Here is a 17,044-nt window from a genome sequence, read left to right on the forward strand (position 1 = left end):
ATGCGGATAGAATCTGAATCTTTAACGAACTTCTCAGATCACTGAGCTGTGCTGCGGCTCGCGTTGGTGCTGTTGTAGGTTTCCGTCCTCTGTTGGAGGCCGGACTGTATCGATTAGTTGGTATGGTTGCTGTTGTTTGTATTCTTCTTGTGTTGACTGGCGCCACTTGGTTTCGCAAGCGTTGCCTGTCCGCTAGTGGCAGCAGCGGCGTGATCGATATGTAGTAACAGTGACCCTATCTTTGGGGTGATGTTCTTCTTCCGGGTCGTGTGAGTGGGCAGTTTGGTTGGGGACTCTGGAGGAGCAAAGAGGGCAGTGCGGGAAAACGCCGGGACCGCTGGTGGCACACAGGCACAGTGCTGTGGTCGTGAGGGTGCACAACCTAGTCGTCGACCGGATCCAACAAGCTTCAATGGTAGCAGTCAAACGTCCACCATTGTGAGATCTCTCATTTCTCGTGTTGCTGCTCGCAGTGTCGCTGAGACGAAGAGCAGCGAGTGGAGTGCTTGGGGAAGGCGGATCTAACTAGCTTTCCTCAACTTCTTGTTATGAATTACTGCATTCTATTGTTACGATTTGTTAATTTCAACCAGCGGTATTTTTCCTGCCTGGTGGCCGCTAACGCCCAGGGACCTGCCCTGGAGGTTAGCGTATGTAACGGCAGTGTACGTTTCCTCGCCTTGCCGCTGCTGTCCGCTAAGGCGTTTACTTTTGACAGTTTCCTTGATTTGTAGGTCGGTTGGGATTTCTTCTACTCTGGTAGTAGTGGTTCCTTTCTCGTTTCGGAGTGTCTAAACACAGCATTCCGAGGACGTAGTGCTGACTGCTGGTTCCGGCTTTGGAGTGGTGTTCCAACGTTGCATTGGTCGTCGGACGTTAGGTAGCTTCAGCAGATTATCATTTAGTCATTCGTTAGGCCACCACTAGTCTCAGTTACCATCTTGTCAAGTGAATGCAACTCTTGGCTGCCTTTCTCCTCGCTCGCAAGAGTGTTTTGCCCTGACCTACTCAAAGGCCAATTCCTGAAGCACCGTTGTGACTAGCCCTTGTGTTTTATTATTGTGTTATTACTTAATTATTGTATTACCAAGTTACCATCATTTGTCCCACGTGCTTGATGATCAGTTGCTTGTCCTTATGAATTAACCTTCTTATTATATTTGCTGTTTTATTGTATGCTTTTTAATATAATTGCCATTCTTGATGTTACAGCAAGTTTAAAAGGTAGTGCTACCAAGTTTATTATCATTTTGTCTAACCTCTTTGGTTCAAATGGTTCAAATTGCTCTAAGCACTATGGGACTTAACATCTATGGTCATCAGTCCCCTAGACTTAGAACTACTTAAACCTAACTAACCTAAGGACACCACACACATCCATGCCCGAGGCAGGATTCGAACCTGCGACCGTAGCAGCCGCGTGATTCCGGACTGAAGCACCTAGTACCGTTCTGCCACAGTAGCCGGCATTTGTTTGGTGATCAGTTGCCTGTCTTTTAAATTAACTTTTGCTATTGCCTTGATGTTGAAAGTATGATGTTACATTTTTTTTAAATAATTGCCATTCTTGACGGTAAAATTCCAATGTGGCAGTTGTATTTTAGCAGTTTACCTTTAAGACCTTGGTGATTTGTTTTCAATATATTTTAGTAACTGTACTTTGTAAGTTGCAACAACTTTAACAATTCTTAATTTATTGCCTTTAAGGCCTTCAGCCATGAAACAGATTTTAAATTGTTGTCACTGTTTTAATTTGTTGTTGATTTTAAATAAATTCTGTGTGATGAAAAGAAAAGCCAACCAATAGTAACTGATTACGGCACCGTCCACAATCATAACCGAATCCTGTCCTTCTTGACCACCAGGTCTCAATCACACTGCAGCGTATGCTTTAGTTCTGCAAGATCGTGTTGTTAACTACTGTCCACTCACAGGTGTTTTACAGCCAGTGGTATAAGTTGACAGATCCTCTGCTAGCTCCAGCACAGTCCACGATGCTACCCCAGGGTGTAAGAATCGTAGCTGACGTTCAACGGTTCTATTACTACGAACGTAAGCGATTCATAATTAAAGACTGTGCAATAATAGCCTTCACACAGAGTGATGGAATAATAGAAACATTCGCAGCAAGTGTCGGACCTTTCAACGATGTGAAGTGCGTTAAGACAAGTGCAAAGTGGCTATCACGTTTCTTTCATGGACTCCACTGGGACGATCCTGGTATGCCTTATAAAGAAAGGTGAAATGGTTCAAAATGCTCTGAGCACTATGGGACTCAATATCTTAGGTCATAAGTCGCCTAGAACTTAGAACTACTTAAACCTAACTAACCTAAGGACATCACACACACCCATGCCCGAGGCAGGATTCGAACCTGCGACCGTAGCAGTCCCGCGGTTCCGGACTGCAGCGCCAGAACCGCTAGACCACCGCGGCCGGCAAAAAGAAAGGTGACTTCACTTCAAATCTTCGATCATCCTGAGACCATCATCTACGTCAAAGGTGAGTAGGAGATCGCACGGATGTAGATAACTTCAAGTTTGCATCCATTCGAGACCTGGAATCCTACGGGCGCCCTGCTCTTCATAAGCTCGAGAAGAAGAAATGTTAGCTACATGTTTCAGGAAGCGGACACGATCACGCGCCGCCTGTTCCCAAAAACCTATACGTGCAGCGCGATAGGCGTCCCACGCAATCGTTAAATATATTTTGTTATCTTCCACCTTAAATTTCACGTCCTTAATAGCACTCATCTTCAGCAAAACTAACGTCATTTGAGACATACACAGCATTTATAATACACATAATGCAATAGGGGAAAGGGATTTTGTAAATAACAACAACACAGACTTATTTGAGTAATATTTTTTCTTGGTGTATTCAGTTCACACAAGTATAATACAGTTCCTGAGCTAAAATCGAGGTTTTGAGGTATAATATAGTATTCTTGAGGCACAAATTGACTCTGCTTTTCAAATGCAGGAATAATTTTAACTTACACACTACAACAGTAACACTCGTGGGATTTCTTTTTTTTTTTATAAATCTACGCTAAAAACTAATGCGGAGATACTTTCTTTACTACTACTACAACTAAATTCCACAACTCCAGCAGCATAGCTTTTACAATAATTCTGACGGACTGTGCTCACTTAGAATAAAATTTCAACAGTCCACAATAGCAAAGGTTTTTGGAATAACAATTCTGAAGGCCTGTGAGCTATGTATACACTTAAAAACTATTCTGACTTGGATGGCTAGTGGCAAGTGAAAAACTATACACGCACCATGTGCGTGTTGTAAATAGAACTTATATATATATATATAATACACTTTGCCTATCAACAAATAAATCAATATATAATTTTTTTGCTTTATTTTTTTTGTTTATGCTTTTTCTTTCTTTTACACACACACACACATGGTGTGAATACATAAATATAAACTTTTTTTCTTTTTTTATCCTTTCTTTTTCACACATCCTCCATCTCTGTTGTTTTTGTTGTGGTCCTCAGTCCAGAGAATGGTTTCATGCAGCTCTCCATGCTACTCTATCCTGTGCAAGCTTCTTCATCTCCCAGTACCTACTGCAACCTACAGCCTTCTGAATCTGCTTACTGTATTAATCTCTTGGTCTCCCTCTACGATCTTTACCCTCCACACTGCCCTCCAATATGTTGTTGTTGTTGTGGTCTTCAGTCCAGAGACTTGTTTGATGCAGCTCTCCATGCTACTCTATCCTGTGCAAGCTCCTTTATCTCCCAGTACCTACTGCAACCTACATCCTTCTGAATCTGCTTAGTGTATTCATCTCTTGGTCTCCCTCTACGATTTTTACCCTCCATGCTGCCCTCCAATACTAAATTTGTGATCTCTTGATGCCTCAGGAAATGTCCTACCAACCGATCCCTTCTTCTAATCAAGTTGTGCTACAAACTTCTATTCTCCCCAATACTATTCAATACCTCCTCATCAGTTACGTGATCTACCCACCTTATCTTCAACATTTTTCTGCAGCACCACATTACGAAAGCTTCTATTCTCTTCTTGTCCAAACTATTTATTATCCTAGTACTTGGTAATCCCTTGAGGCCTCAGAACATGTCCTACCAACCGATCCCCCCCCCCCGCCTCTCTCTCTCTCACTCTCTCTCTCTCTCTCTCTCTCTCTCTCTCTCTCTATATATATATATATATATATATATATATATATATATATATATATATATATGTGTGTGTGTGTGTGTTTGGTGTCACCGCCAGACACCACACTTGCTTGGTGGTAGCCTTTAAATCGGCCACGGTCCGTTAGTATACGTCGGACCCGCGTGTCGCAACTATCAGTGGTTGCAGACCGAGCGCCGCCACACGGCAGGTCTAGAGAGACTTCCTAGCACTCGCCCCAGTAGTACAGCCGACTTTGCTAGCGATGGTTCACTGACAAAATACGCTCTCATTTGCCGAGACGATAGTTAGCATGCCTTCAGCTACGCCATTTGCTACGACCTAGCAAGGCGCCATTACCAGTTACTATTGATGCTGTGAAACATGTACTGTCAAGAGCGATGTTTACCATTTATGGATTAAAGTTAAGTATTCCACAGCTACGTCCTTTTTTGCTAGTCTAATTTCCTTAACCTGTTCCAGACCTCACGCCAGCCTGCTTGAGCTAAAACGCATGCCTTTCGGCTTCCTCTCACACCGGGTTGCCTCTCTTGCCAATCCACAACAATATATACGTGTACATAGTACACAAACGTAGTTACACCACACACACACACACACACACACACACACACACACACACACAAACACACACACACCACACACACATGCACACACACACGCAAAGTAGTTACACTATGATAAAAGGGTCATACTCTGTGGACACTCTCTCTCTTTCACACACACACTCAATCAGAGTCCCCCACCCCTTCTCTCGCTACAAGTGATTGTGGGAGAGTTTCAATCCCATTATCACAAACAACCTTTTCGTCGTGATGAATTGACAGACAGATTTTAGACTGCAGCACAGTGTACACCTCATGTATTTTCGATCGAATACTGGTCTGCTGTACCATACGTGGTGGCTGCGTTGCAGCACCGTGAACGCTGCTGCACAGGCACTGCAAATGGTCTTCGATAGAGAGGGCTCTCGATACCATATGACGCACATGCTTAGCCCACTTCTGGGTGTCAACTTCCAATGTGTGATACGCATACATTTTTGAGAGTAAACCTACAAACTTCACAATCAGCAATACATTCGCCTCATCCTTCATAAGGCCAATAACCTTCTTGTTCTGTGGAATAATACCGTAAGGATTATCGGCCTTGTATGGGAATGTGTCCAATTCATTACCATGGCACCTAATTAATTCACATGGATTGCAGTTCTTCACCAATAGGTGAAGCTATCTCTATCCATATAAAGTATATAAAGTAATGTAGGATATGCAAAATGAGTTTTTGCAAACACATAATGAAAGCGGTACATGTAGAGTTTGGATAGGTCTAGTATGTACATCCTCACATAAATAGGTTTCGTAAACTCTACTGCAGTCTTCGCCATCTCCACAGAATCAAATTTCTTATTGAATAAGGTGACCAACTTAAAACTTGGTCTGGCAATGCATTTTCTTACGCCATAACACCATTCCATTCGGTTCCTAATCGAAATTTCCCGTTGTTCCCTCAAACTCTACATTATTTTGCCGAAAACTGAATTCTTCATTAATTTATAAAAATCTTTTTCAAAGTCACACGTTGCGGAAGCTCTGTGTCTCGTATTCAAATCAACATACTCCTTCAACCAGGGGGACTGGTTGAAGGAGATAGCCCGCATGCTTCTAACCAGCTCCATACCCACATTGAGACACTGTTGGGGGTTATGATAATGAATAATGTGCTTCTGCTTATCCTCCAGTGTCGTCATCAGTTTTGGCATGGAGCCTCCTCGCAGAACTAGTTGCTCTGGACACAGCGGCAAATCAGTGCGCACATCATGCAAACTAATAGGGTATGTGAGTCCTGCCTCCACCACATACTCTACATCAGAATCAGCTGCCATGCCCCGCCATGATTTTTCCACCTAATGCCTTGCATTCATCTTTGGGCACCCATTGAAACTCACCAATTGGCAGTGTTGCTGCATGGTGTGCCTGTATAAGTTATTCACATTCAGGTACATTATGTAACTCGAATCAAGGGTTGCGTTGAACCTGTCTGCCACTCGTGGGCTATATACCTTCGTGTGCCTATGGACACATTGGCAAAATCTCCTATGGATGATACCTTGCTCAAATAAAAGAAGCATGTCAGCATCAGTCAATAATTTAATGCTGCACTTCGTTTTCTTGAGCATTGCGTCCCAAGACAACCCAGGTGCTGTGTAATAAAAGGCAGGATCCAAAGAATGTGTGGTCATGCATAGACGCTGGAATTTCTCTAAAACATCCGCAAGCAGGGCCACGTCTGCGGCCACGTGAAGCTGTGCATACTCTCCTACAGTTGAAATATTGAATTCCCGCCAGACATTCATGGCATGCTCATACTCCGCATCCATTATGGCATCGCCTGTAAGGTTGCTAGAGAATGCAGTTATGTCTGGTTTTGTTGAGTATCACCATACTATCCACATACTCATATCGGGAAACGCCCTTCATAGTCACAAGTTGAAACTTTCCCTCATAAGCAAATGCAGCTTGAGTGATATGCATATCCCCCCGAGGTAGAGTTTCAATGAGTTTCTGGAGTGGTGCCTGCATAAAACATGGCGTATCAAGGAAGCGGAGCATAATTCTTGGAGTCACTCGTTTGGAGAATGAAATGTATTTCTCGATGCTGTCAGGTAAGAAACTGACCTGACTTTTCTCCCAACCGAAATCAGCCAAGTGCTCAACTAGAAAGTGAACGTCATACCCTCTTAAATTGTGGAAGAGAACGGGTATGTGTCCAGATAGCTGGTACTTCAAATTATATGCATTGTCAGCTGGGCCACGGAACTTTCCCACTTTCCTGTAAGAGGACATTGGTACCTACAAGGAGTTTCCGCTTTTCTATGTAATGGCAGCCCGCAAATATGACAATCAGTCACATCTGTATACAAATCTTCATTCTCCTTCGATTTGGTCATGGGAACGTTGCCACTGTAAAACTTATCAACTTTCAAAGAAAATTTTTCTATCTCAATGAGAAGCCAAACCACAGGATTATCCCCGACAAAATATTTGTAGTGGTTAAGACTGGAATCATATGACGATACAATTTGGTACGCTGCCACATATGATATGCGTTTTTCTGTAAAGGTGGTGTGTGAGGTTGTAGGGTCACCTTCACCGTGGGTCACAGGCTTGAGGAGGCATTCAAAGTCGGCGTACACTGCAAATGGTAGTCAGAATTCTGGAACTTTATTAATTTGTTTTCCTCAGTAGGCATAATAACATGTACCGGTTCCTTTGATGTGCTACTAATAACGTTTCTGAGGGGAAATAATTGAGACACCTTAAGCAAATATGTTTTACATGACAATTTGTTGATATTTGAGAGGAAAGGAGTCAGGACATGTCTTTGATCCAAACATAATGATAATTATCACCTTCAGAGAAGAACAACATGTTTACATGTAGCTCACGCTCACCGGCAAATTTTGAGAAACGGAGGGGGCCGATGACAATATGCTTGTCTTGCTCTTCTTCTCCAGGTCATAAACGTGAACCGATATGCCTGTATTCAGTGCCTCAAATTTAGGTATGTCCTGGATCTTGACGGGGAACTCTATACCGTCAAAGTTATAACACCCATGAATATTATCACCTACATCGCATGTACTCGGACGCTCAGGATGATCCCTTCAAACGTACTTTCTTTCACAAGGAAGAATTGACCATGCAAAACGAGCCTGATAGTTCGCATTTTCGACATTAATACATGCCCTTTTGTTAGATATATCTATAGCGAGCTTGATATAACTTGAGCCTCCATTTATCGGATTGTAGAAATGTGTTTGGTTGTCCAGGTGTAGTAATCGACTGAGTGCTTTAGCTGACCCTCTGACTTCCTTCTCGGAAAGCTGGTCCAGTGTAGCACTCCAGGTGGATTTACGAAACCACTCGTGATGTGCTCCGCATTATCACACCATTTCCATCATAAATATAGAGAAGAGTTGTCTCTTCAACACCAGACTCCACTTTGGGGAGTGTGAAATTCGATGCAAGGCACCGCACTGTGTTTAGTGGCTGGATACCGCGGATCATTGTCTACCTTCAGGAGCTCCATTTCCATGACAGGAAGGCACGCCCTTAGAACATCAACAGTGCCACGAGACCCTCCTGCTGGGTTCTCAATCCTGGTGAATGAGATTCGTTCCTCAAAAGCGTCTGCAATCACTGAATACTCTAACTGCAGTATGGCATCATTGACCTGATGCCCTTCACTAAATTGAAGGGAGAGGAACTTCCACTAACCATGGGTACACTATCATTACTACTACTACTACTAGTACTACCAATACGAGGTTGAACTCGTGATGCAGTCTGCTGTACCTGGTGGTGATGGTGGTGGGTGGGTGGAGCCAGGGGCGAGGTGCTGGTGTCAGGCCAGTTGGAGCAGCCGGGCCCAGCTGTGGATGGGCCATAGTGGGTAATGCTGGCTTGAGGCTGCAGACTCACCCCTGGATTGGGCAGTTCACCACAACCAATTGCTGAGGCATTGGCAGTTGTCTGATACAACTGCCCGCCACCTCCACGGGCGACCAAGGACGAGACAGAATGGGGGTGGGGATCTCCGGGAAGTATGAATAATAATGATATGAAATCTATAATAATAGTGTCCTTGTTCGTTCCCAGACCACGGCTCAGTCATGGCAGCCAGCCCTTTGTCATGAATTTTGGGATCGAAGTCCCCGTCCGCCGCAAACCGTGCGTGTATAAGTGCATGATGCTGAAATTAGACACTTAAAACATTAAGCCGATCCAAATAACCTGTAGAAAAAAAATGGAATTAGAGAAAATATATGCACAGAAATAAAATGTATTTACATATCAATGGAATTGAATCTTACACAGGACAGATGGCTCGTCCCCTGGCGAATTAGAAAATGATGGTCTAATTTAGTGGGCTGGACTGCACCTGATTCGTCTACAGCACCAACAATGAAGTATACGTTATATTACGGTATTATCGCACACGCAAGATGTTGCGAAAACACAAAACAAATTTCATACTCACGTTTTTGAGCTGACAGGGTCAGATTCCCCCTTCCCAGAGCATCGTACAGCGTGTCCGGTACCTCAGGAAAGAATGTTGAAATGAGGAGAGAAACAAATTCAATTTCACACATGCACAGAGCAGTTGTGTATTCTAAACGAGGCTTCACATACTAAATAACACTCATATCAGAGTAATACCTTAAGTGGGACCTCGTTCAGGTGAGGGTGCTTCCCCACACCGCTGCAGTTGGCTGAACATCTCTTCATGATCATGGCAAAACGCAGACAGACGGAATGGTTGACTGTATCGAAATGAGGGGGACACATGCTGGGGCTTAAATAGGATGCCAAGCATACTCCCACATCACCAAGACGCAAACCAATGGGCGTTTAGTTTCTTGTGGTGAGCCCACTAGCACCCCTGACGACTTGAAGCTGAACTAGCAAGATGTGTCCAAAACCTCGAAGAGACATGAGTCTCTGATAATTTATTGATTTACAGAGAAAGAATTCATACTATGAGTAATGATGCTATTTGGAATACACGCTGGATGATATTGAATTCAGCCTCTGCATCTGGAGTCATTATGTGTACTACAAGCTCGTGCATTCAGCAGATATTTTAGCTGCAGAAAATGCAATTAGAGCTCTGAACGCTTTACAAAAGATGCTGGATGAGTGAAGGAAAGTATTTTTTAATTTTTTTTTACAACCATACTGGATGTGAGAATGTTTTCAACACTTATTGTGCGGTCAATGACATATTGCATCTGCCTCAACGTCTGCAAGCTTCGTGATTTTCCATGGTGAATGTTATATACAAGAAATTCTACGTTGCTGTTACTAACTCTAGTGTTTCTTACAATTAGCTAAGCTTCGTAAACGCTGAAGCAAATGGTTTACGAAGTCTTCAGATGATAAAAGGAGAATTTTACTATTTAGGAAAGGTGTACAGTCGAAAAGATGAAATTTCAAGTAGCGCTATCGGCGGAATCCATGACTTATAAGTCTGCTGAAAATTTAGTACTTTATTCTACGACGATGCTAGAAAATTTTTACGTCGAATTTCTCGAAGTGTATAGTTATAACTAAATTTGAACACGTTTGTACTAAATGTTTCGATATCTTTAGACCTGGAGTTAAATATCTAACGTGTTTAATAGACTTCTTTCATTGTCTTGTTAACTCTGGAAAAGTTTCTCAAAGGTGAATATCATCTTAACTGAGTTGTAGAATGATACGTTAAAGAGAATAATGAAGCAGTGAACACTAGAAGGAAAGATACAGCCAACTGTAAATAACTATTCACTCGTTCTGTCACGCGTGTAGCAAGATGATGCAAAAAAAATTTCTCGAAATGCATAGATGTAACTTTTGTACTGAAGTGTTATATGTTTCGAACTCTTTGGAGCTGGAGTTAAATATCTAGCGTGATTAATAGACGCATTTCATAGCCTTTAAATGCTTCAATAAGTCTGGAAATTTTTTGTCGATGTTATGAAGCGTTACGAGTGAAGAGCTTTGACGGGGCTCTTTTTTCATCACTGTTAAGAGCATCTGCATGTTTTGCACAGCAGCGAATCGCCTTTGTTTAGGTGGTTCCTGTTTTGGGACGGATAAATAGATTCCATTAGATTACATTAGATTAATTATTCATTCCATAGACCCATAAATAATATTGCCAATAAAAAATAAAATTATGTACATGAATTAAAATTAAACTTCTAATATTTAGAGGTTTAATACTTACATCTGCTTTCATTAAATCCATCATTCACACAGTAGCTGCTTACTTGGCTATTACAACCAAGTATTGTCAAAAATTAAATTAAATTATTCATTTCAATGTTCCTCAGTTAAGAGAACTCAAATTATGTACAAGATTTAAAATTAAACTCCCACTATTTACAGACTTAACACTTACATGTGCTTTCCATTCCTCCATCGTTCACACAGTAGGCACTTGGCTGATACAACCAAGAATTGCCAAAAATTAAAGTATAATAAATTTTCATTAAAATGGTCTACTGAACTTGTTGAGAAATTCATGGATGGAATAGAAGGAGTTGGTCACCAAAAATTCTTTTAAAATATGTTTAAATTATGCCTTGTCTGAAATAAAACTTTTAATGGTTGCTGGTAACTTACTGAAAATTAGCGTTGCTGAATACAGGAATCCTTTCTGAGCAAGATTAAGTGATTTTAAATCTTTAGTGTTGTTGTGGTCTTCAGTCCTGAGACTGGTTTGATGTGGCTCTCCATGCTACTCTATCCTGTGCAAGCTTCTTCATCTCCTAGTACTTACTGCAACCTACATCCTTCTGAATCTGCTTAGTGTATTCATCTCTTGGTCTCCCTCTACGATATTTACCCTCCACGCTGCCCTCAAATGCTAAATTTGTGATCCCTTGATGCCTCACAACATCTCCTACCAACCGGTCCCTTGTTCTTCTCAAGTTGTGCCACAAACTCCTCTTCTCCCAAATTCTATTCAATACCTCCTCATTAGTTATGTGATCTACCCATCTAATCTTCAGCATTCTTCTGTAGCACCACATTACGAAAGCTTCTATTCTCTTCTTGTCCAAACTATTTATCGTCCATGTTTCACTTCCATACATGGCTACACTCCATACAAATACTTTCAGAAACGACTTCCTGACACTTAAATCTATCCTCGATGTTAATAAATTTCTCTTCTTCAGAAACGCTTTCCTTGCCATTGCCAGTCTACATTTCATATCCTCTCTACTTCGACCATCATCAGTTATTTTGCTCCTCAAAGAGTAAAATTCCTTTACTACTTTAAGTGTCTTACTTCCTAATCTAATTCCCTCAGCATCACCCGACTTAATTCGACTACATTCTATTATTCTCGTTTTGCTTTTGTTGATGTTCATCTTATATCCTCCTTTCAAGACACTGTCCATTCCGTTCAACTGCTATTCCAAGTCCTTTGCTGTCCCTGACAGAATTACAATGTCATCGGTGAACCTCAAGTTATTTATTGTTCTCCATGGCTTTTAATTACTACTCCGAATTTTTCTTTTGTTTCCTTTACTGCTTGCTCAATATACAGATTGAATAACATCGGGGAGAGGCTACAACCCTGTCTAACTCCCATCCCAACCACTGCTTCCCTTTCATGTCCCTTGACTCTTATAACTGCCATCTGGTTTCTGTACAAATTGTAAATAGCCTTTCGCTCCCTCTATTTTACCCCTGCCATCTTCAGGATATTGTTCTTATTTCTAGTACTGATACTGTGTACTAAGCACTTAGTTGGAAAAATAGATGTATTATTTACAACAAACTTCATTAAGGAATAAATACACCGAGAAGCTGTGGATTTTATGCCCAATTCTTAGAAGGTTTTGTCATGATATTCTGGGATTTACATTACACATTATTCTTATTATATGTTTCTGTACTCTAAATATTTTTTCTTGTTTTGTGGAGTTATCCCAAATTATGATACCATATGACACAATGGAATGAAAATAAGCAAAATATACCCGCTTTTCTATGTTTATGTCTCCTATGTCTGACATCACTCGCATTGCAAACATTGAGTTCATTAGTATGTCACTCCCAACTGAATTTATTATCAAGTTGTAATCCCAACAATTTTAATTTTACGCTCTCAACTTCTCCTATTTCCATGTCATCATACTTTATACCTACACTAGAAGAAAATCTCTTGGAAGTTCTAAACTGCATATAGTGGGTGTTTTCAAAGTTTAATGACAGTGCACTGGCTATGAACCACTCAATAATATCAGTAACAATTTTAATAGCTGCCCTTTCTAAATATATATTTGATTTACTATTTATTGAAATGCTTGTATCATCTGCAAATATGACAAACTTGGCATCTGGTAATGTAACAGATGACACATCATTAATATACACAAGAAAAAGTATTGGACCTAGTATGGAACCTTGGGGAACACCACATGTAATTCCTTCCCAGTCAGATGATGTCTGATTGCCTACTGCTGAGGTGTTATGTAATGACACCCTTTGTTTTCTGTTAGTAAGATATGACTGATACCACTTTGCAGCACTACCAGTGATGCCATAATATTTTAATTTACTTAAAAGAATGCTGTGATTCACACAGTCAAAAGCTTTTGACAGGTCACAGAATTTGCCAGTTGCCTCTAATTTGTTGTCTAATGAATAAAGGACACTTTCACTGTAAGTGTAAATAGCCTTCTCAATATCAGAATCCTTATGAAAACCAAACTGTGACTTTGACAGTACATTATTTTCACTAAAGTGCTTGAACATTTGTAATTTGATGGCACTCCTTTGACCCCTTTCTTATGGAGAGGTATAACTTCAGCATATTTAAAACAGCCCAGGAATGTTCCTGTGATAAGTGATTGATTACACAAATAACTTAAGATATGTCTAAACTCACATGAACACCCTTTTATTAACGTTCTTGATATGTTATTATAGCCACTAGAATGCTTTGATTTCAAGGACTTTATGATGGATTCTATTTCTTTCAGTGAAGTAAGTGTCAATTCCGTTTTACTGAGATTGGTTGGGTGCACTGGTCTCAGATATTCCATTGCATTATTTACCGTTTTTCAGGACGTCTATATTAAAATAACCAGTAACCACTAGTTCTTCGTTCTTTTTTTTAAATTTTAGATGAGATAATAAATCTATAATACCTTTTATCATTTATTATCTCATCTAAAATTTTAAAAAAATCTTTAATTCCTTTTAAAACCCCCCCATGAACCATGGAACTTGTCGTTGGTGGGGAAGCTTGCGTGCCTCAGCGATAAAAATGGCCGTACCATTGGTGCAACCACAATGGAGGGGTATCTGTTGAGAGGCCAGACAAACGTGTGGTTCCTGAAGAGGGGCAGCAGCCATTTCAGTAGTTGCAGGGGCAACAGTCTGCATGACTGATTGATCTGGCCTTGTAACACTAACCAAAACGGCCTTGCTGTGCTGGTACTGCGAACGGCTGAAAGCAAAGGGAAACTACTGCCAAAATTTCCCGAGGGCATGCAGCTTTACTGTATGGTTAAATGATGATGGCGTCCTCTTGGGTAAAATATTCCGGAGGTAAAATAGTCCCCCATTCGGATGTCTGGGTGGGGACTACTCAAGAGGACGTCGTTATCAGGAGAAAGAAAACTGGCGTTCTACGGATCGGAGCGTGGAATGTCAGATCCCTTAATAGGGCAGGTAGGTTAGAAAATTTAAAAAGGGAAATGGGTAGATTAAAGCTAGATATAGTGGGAATTAGTGAAGTTCGGTGACAGGAGGAACAAGATTTTTGATCAGGTGAATACAGGGTTATAAATACAATATCTAATAGGGGTAATGCAGGAGTAGGTTTAATAATGAATAAAAAAATAGGAGTGTGGGTAAGCTACTACAAACAGCATAGTGAACGCATTATTGTGGCCAAGATAGATACGAAGACCATGCCTAACACAGAAGTACAAGTTTATATGCGAACTAGCTCCGCAGATGATGAAGTAATTGATGAAATGTATGATGAGATAAAAGAAATTATTCAGGTAGTGAAGGGAGACGAAAGTTTAATAGTCATGGGTGACTGGAATTCGAGAGTAGGGAAAGGGAGAGAGGGAAACATAGAGGGTGAATGTGGATTGGGGGAGAGAAGTGAAAGAGGATGCCGTCTGGTAGAATTTTGCACAGAGCATAACTTAATCATAGCTAACACTTGGTTCAAGAATCATAAAAGAAGGATGTATACATGGAAGAATCCTGGAGATATCAGAAGGTATCAGATACATTATATAATGGTAAGACAGAGATTTAGGAACCAGGTTTTAAGTTGTAAGACATTTCCAGGGGCAGATGTGGACTCTGACCACAATCTATTGGTTTTGAACTGTAGATTAAAACGGAAGAAACCGCGAAAAGGTGGGAATTTAAGGAGATGGGACCTGGATAAAATGAGTAAACCAGAGGTTGTACAGAGTTACAGGGAGAGAATAAGGGAACAATTGACAGCAGTGGGGGAAAGAAATACAGTAGAAGAAGAATGGGTAGCTCTGAAGGATGAAGTAGTGAAGGCAGCAGAGGATCAAGTAGGTAAAATGACGAGTGCTAGTAGAAATCCTTGGGTAACAGAAGTAATATTGAAATTAATTGATGAAAGGAGAAAATATAAAAATGCAGTAAATGAAACAGGCAGAAAGGAATACAAACGTCTCAAACATGAGATCGACAGGAAGATCAAAATGGCTAAGCAGGGATGGCTAGAGGACAAATGTAAGGATGTAGAGGCTTATCTCAGTAGGGGCAAGATAGATACTGCCTACAGGAAAATTAAAGAGCCACTTGTATGAATATCAAGAGCTCAGATGGAAACCCATCTACATCTACATCTACATCTATACTCCGCGAGCCACCTTACGGTGTGTAGCGGAGGGTACTTATTGTACCACTATCTGATCCCCCCTTCCCTGTTCCATTCACGAATTGTGCGTGGGAAGAACGACTGCTTGTAAGTCTCCGTATTTGCTCTAATTTCTCGGATCTTTTCGTTGTGATCATTACGCGAGATATATGTGGGCGGTAGTAATATGTTGCCCATCTCTTCCCGGAATGTGCTCTCTCGTAATTTCGATAATAAACCTCTCCGTATTGCGTAACGCCTTTCTTGAAGTGTCCGCCACTGGAGCTTGTTCAGCATCTCCGTAACGCTCTCGCGCTGACTAAATGTCCCCATGACGAATCGCGCTGCTTTTCGCTGGATCATGTTTATCTCTTCGATTAATCCAACCTGGTAAGGGTCCCATACTGATGAGCAATACTCAAGAATCGGACGAACAAGCGTTTTGTAAGCTACTTCTTTCGTCGATGAGTCACATTTTCTTAGAATTCTTCCTATGAATCTCAACCTGGCGCCTGCTTTTCCCACTATTTGTTTCATGTGATCATTCCACTTCAGATCGCTCCGGATAGTAACTCCTAAGTATTTTACGGTCGTTACCGCTTCCAATGATTTACCACCTATGGCATAATCGTACTGGAATGGATTTCTGCCCCTATGTATGCGCATTATATTACATTTATCTACGTTTAGGGAAAGCTGCCAGCTGTCGCACCATGCATTAATCCTCTGCAGGTCTTCCTGGAGTACGTACGAGTCTTCTGATGTTGCTACTTTCTTGTAGACAACCGTGTCATCTGCAAATAGCCTCACGGAGCTACCGATTTTGTCAACTAAGTCATTTATGTATATTGTAAACAATAAAGGTCCTATCACGCTTCCTTGCGGTACTCCCGAAATTACCTCTACATCTGCAGATTTTGAACCGTTAAGAATGACATGTTGTGTTTTTTCTTCTAAGAAATCCTGAATCCAATCACAAACCTGGTCCGATATTCCGTAAGCTCGTATTTTTTTCACTAAACGTAAGTGCGGAACCGTATCAAATGCCTTCCTGAAGTCCAGGAATATGGCATCAATCTGCTCGCCAGTGTCTACGGCACTGTGAATTTCTTGGGCAAATAGGGCGAGCTGAGTTTCACATGATCTCTGTTTGCGGAATCCATGTTGGTTATGATGAAGGAGATTTGTATTATCTAAGAACGTCATAATACGAGAACACAAAACATGTTCCATTATTCTACAACAGATTGACGTAAGCGAAATAGGCCTATAATTATTCGCGTCTGATTTATGACCCTTCTTGAAAATGGGAACGACCTGCGCTTTCTTCCAGTCGCTAGGTACTTTACGTTCTTCCAGCGATCTACGATAAATTGCTGATAGAAAGGGGGCAAGTTCTTTAGCATAATCACTGTAAAATCTTAAGGGTATCTCG

Source organism: Schistocerca cancellata, chromosome 6 (assembly GCF_023864275.1).
Source record: "Schistocerca cancellata isolate TAMUIC-IGC-003103 chromosome 6, iqSchCanc2.1, whole genome shotgun sequence".
Classification (NCBI taxonomy): domain Eukaryota; kingdom Metazoa; phylum Arthropoda; class Insecta; order Orthoptera; family Acrididae; genus Schistocerca; species Schistocerca cancellata.